Below are 4,699 nucleotides of genomic sequence, written 5' to 3' on the forward strand. Positions count from 1 at the left end.
ACAGAGACCCAGTGTACATAGATCAAATAAACTTTACCTATAATATACATGGCTAGCACCATCTCTGTTCTATTGTCCTCAGTGAATTAAAAATTATCAAGAGAAATTAAACTTCTGGCTTGCATCTCAGTTATGTTTGGACTCTGACTTTATAAGCAGAATATAAAGTATAAACTTGGTAAAAGAAATCCCTGTTGGAAAGCCAACTCTCTCAAGAGTTTAGTGTTGACAATGCAATGCAGTTTATTAAACATGTTACAGTAAGGGACACTACTTTGATGAACGTTTACAGGGAGAAATTATGAATGCATACTTATATGGTTCTGGAGTCTGAGCTCAAGCTGTCTTTTAAGGGACTTGTGGAGATTGGGTAAAGTTTGTGATGTAATAGTTGAGGATTTTTGGACACAGAAAGACATACGCCTTGAAGTCATTCTAGTAACTAAATTGTTTAATATCTAATTGCTCAGGTGAGCATACAGGTTGGTTAGATAAACTAGTTTTATCACTTTCTTAAAACAATGCAAGTGCAGCAAAAATTCACAGCATTATTCTTTCCTTCTTGGGTAGGGATTTCCTGGACCCAAGCATGTGAACATTGATGGTTTCAGTTCTCAGCTCAATCAGATGCTCTCACTATTATTATCTGTCCAAATCAGAGCATCTGATTGAGCAAGACTGATTATATCAGTTTGAAATTCTAGGAATATGAGGTTACCCTGTTCCTTTTTATAAATGACTAGAGGCCTGGTGCATGAAATTCATGCATGGGAGGGAGGTTTCTCTCAGCCTGGCCTGCGCCCTCCCACAGTCTGGGAAGCTGCATGCACCAGTGACCATACTTTTCATACAGGTGAAAGGCATCTTGCTGTTGCATGGGCAGCTACATTTTTTGCCCTGATTATAAAAAGGAGCCTAGAGCCCCGGAGTTCAGCCGGTTACGGTCCCAGGCCTGTAGTCGCCCGCTTCTTGTTTTCAACATGACAGATGTCCCCGTGTCCTTTGCCAAGGACTTCCAGGTGGAGTGGCCGCAGCCATCTCCAAGATAGCAGTAGCACCCATCGAGCGGGTCAAGCTGCTGCTGCAGGTGCAGCATGCCAGCAAGCAAATCACTGCAGATAAGCAACACAAGGGCATTATAGAGTGTGTGGTCCATATCCCCAAGGAGCAAGGAGCCCTGTCCTTCTGGCGTGGTAACCTGGCCAATGTCATCAGATACTTCCCCACCCAGGCTCTCAACTTTGCCTTCAAAGACAAATACAAGCAGATCTTCCTGGGTGGTGTGGACAAGAGAGCCCAGTTTTGGCGATACTTTGCAGGGAATCTGGCATCAGGTGGTGTCGCTGGGGCTACCTCCTTGTGTTTTGTGTATCCTCTTGATTTTGCCCGTACCCGTCTAGCAGCTGATGTGGGCAAAGCCGGAGCTGAAAGGGAATTCAAAGGCCTCGGTGACTGCCTGGTTAAGATCTACAAATCTGATGGGCTTAGAGGCCTATACTAAGGCTTTAATGTGTCAGTACAGGGTATTATCATCTACTGAGCTGCCTACTTCGGTGTCTATGATACTGCAAAGGGAATGCTTCCAGATCCCAAGAATACTCACATCTTCATCAGCTGGATGATCGCACAGTCCGTCACAGCTGTGGCTGGGTTGACTTCCTATCCATTTGACACTGTTCGTAGCCGCATGATGATGCAATCATGGCGCAAAGGAACTGATATCATGTACACAGGCACGCTCGTCTGCTGGAGGAAGATTGCTCGTGATGAAGGAGGCAAAGCTTTTTTCAACAGTGCATGGTCCATTGTTCTCAGAGGCATGGGTGGTGCTTTTGTGCTTGTCTTGTATGATGAAATCAAGAAGTTCACATAAATTATTTCCTAGTCTTCCCTCCCCAAGACACTGTGAACAGGCATGTTGTATTATGTAACATATCTTGAGCATTCTTGACAGACTTCTGGTTGTCTGTTTATCAGTGGCAACTATTTACTGGTTGAAAATGGGAAGCAATAATATTCATCTGACCAGTTTTCTCTTAAAGCCATTTCCATGATGATGATGGGACTCAATTATATTTTTTATTTCAGTCACTCCTGATAACAAATTTGAAGAAATAAAAAATATCTGAAATATAAAAAAAAAAAGTAGTACCTAACATGATCCTTCTGAGGCAGTAGTACCATTTTCCCCATCTTATGGGTGCAAAAACTGAAGCAGAGGGAAGTTAAGTAATTGGCTTTTTCACACAGTTAAAAGTGTCAGGATCAGGGCTGACTGCAACATATGCAAGCCAGAGTGCATGCACGTCATTGCTGTGTCATCCTGTTTTTTCAGTGTTAGTCTTGCCAGGTTTTAATTTTTAAATCTCAGAGACTGTTCCCAATATGTAGGAATGCATGTTCATCCCCATGTAGAATAAACAGGATGTGGACAGTTTGGAGATTCTTCTGATGAATTAGGATTAAGCAGCCACAGATCTCTTTTTCTAATACTGCAGAAGCCACCTTCCTTGTTTAACAGTGTATGGGATGTAGCAGTTTATAAGCTACGACATAGTCACTCACAATCTGGGACCCCCTGAGGGATGTAGCAGTGCGCCAAGTGGCAGGTGGCCAGGGAAGAGCCCGAACTGGGGCCAGGCACCGCACTGCTCATGCTCATCCCGGCCCACTGCGCCTGCTGCCATTGCTCCCTGCATGGTAGTGCTGCAGAGTTGGGAGAGGCTCCTGCCGCTGCAGCTGTGGTCGCCAGCCGTGAGCCCGGCTTCTGACTGAGCGGCACTCCCCCTGTGGGAGTGCACTGACCACCAGGGGGCAGCTCCTGCGTTGAGGGTCTGCCCCCTGGTGGTCAGTGCGCATCATAGCAACTGATTGGCCAGTTGTTCTGGTCATTCCGTCATAATCGTCGCTTAGGCTTTTATATATATAGATTAATTGCTGACTGTTTTGATGAAACAGCAAAGGTGGAACGGCATTTTAGTCTTTGCAGTGCTCATCTCTAAATACTTCAACATGGACAAATTATAGTATACTAGAGGCCTGGTGCACGAATTCTTGCACCAGTGGTGTCCCTCGGCCTGGCCTGCAGGATTGGGCTGAAACCAGCTCTCTGACATCCCCCGAGGGGTCCCAGATTGCGTGAGGGCACAGGCCAGGCCAAGGGACCCCACCGGTACACAATCAGGGCCAGGGAGAGACGTGGGAGGTTGGCCAGCCAGAGAGGGACCACGGGAGGGCTCCAGATCGTGTCTGGCCCGTCTCTCTCAGTCTTGATCGACCGGACCTCAGCAGTAAGCTAACCTACTGGTCAGAGTGTCTGTCCCTGGGTGGTCAGTGCACATCATAGCAACTGGTTGACAGTCAACTGTCTGCCCCCTGTGGTCAGTGCACGTCATAATGAGCGGCCTTAGCATATCATTAGCATATTACAATTTGATTGGTTGAATGGCCAACCAGTCGACCAGACACTTAGCATATTAGGCTTCTACTATATAGGATAATCAAAATTCATAGCCTCTTCTAAGCCAGAATCCAAGAATGCTCAAATTAAACCAAAAGTTGGATCTAATCACCAATTTAGAGCACAGAAAACCAAATATGAGGTGGTTAGTGAAATTTTCCAATTTCATGAACTTTTTGGTTTATTGCCTGAATTGTTTAAGTAATATCAAATCAATGTAAGAGTACTTGGGGGGGGTGGGTAGTGAGGCAAATGGCTCACTTCTTGTTGAGTTTTTCCTCTCCTAAATCATTCCACCTGTCCATGCATTTTCTCATTTTTCATCTTCCAAAGTTCAGTGGACATCCCTCATGTCATGTCAGCTCCTAACCCATACATATATAACTTTATGGTCGCTTAACAGGAAGAGGTAAAGATGCATGTATGTTTTCAATTAGTCATTTTAAACCAGATATTCTCCATGATAATATGCTACAGAAAGTAAGTTATCCATTATATTTGAAAACATTTCAGCTTAATATTAATTTTTTTGATTAAAAAGCATTAAACTATTTGAGAATATTATGTCCATGTTTAAATAAATCTTAAATGGATACAGCAAAAATTAACAAAACAGATATATTGGACATAGTCAATAAAAACTTTGAAATAAAGTTTAAAAAATTAAAGCTGAAATGATCATAGGAAGTCCTACCATAACTGAAATTTACTTGGAGTGAATATTAAGGCATTATTGATCACAAAGCTTTAGCTCAATTCCTTTCCTAGTGTTTACAATAAATTAAAAGAGACAGTCAGTTATAAAGCCAAAATGCAGAACAGAAACAAGGTAATGTGAGATTTAATTTTAGACTTGTCAGGAATAGTCTTGGTGATTCTGGAAAATACACTTAATGACTAAACATCTCAGTTATGTTATCCATAAAATGAGAGAGATTAGAAGGTCTCTATATTATATTCTAAGTACAAATTGTTTATAAATCTAAAGTATATGTTTCTTATATGTTAGTTGAAATTAGAAAATAGATTTAAAATGTTTCTATTGATTTTTTTAGAGAGAGAGGAAGTGAAAGGGAGAGAGAGAGAGAAACATTAATGATGAAAGAGAATCATTGATTGGCTGTCTTCTGTGCACCCCCTACTGGCGATAGAGCCTGCATCCCAGACATGTGCCCTGACTATGAATCAAACTAGGGACATCTTGGTTCATGGGTTTATGCTCACACCAGCCGGGCAAGA

At 42.7% G+C, this 4,699-nt stretch overlaps 1 pseudogene; it reads left to right on the forward strand.

Annotated features, from left to right (window-relative positions):
* The first annotated feature begins 929 nt into the window (after nt 1-929).
* On the forward strand, nt 930-2,137 carry LOC103289532 (ADP/ATP translocase 2-like; annotated as a pseudogene).
* The last annotated feature ends 2,562 nt before the right edge of the window (nt 2,138-4,699 follow it).

This window comes from Eptesicus fuscus, chromosome 17 (assembly GCF_027574615.1).
Source record: "Eptesicus fuscus isolate TK198812 chromosome 17, DD_ASM_mEF_20220401, whole genome shotgun sequence".
In the NCBI taxonomy this organism is placed as follows: domain Eukaryota; kingdom Metazoa; phylum Chordata; class Mammalia; order Chiroptera; family Vespertilionidae; genus Eptesicus; species Eptesicus fuscus.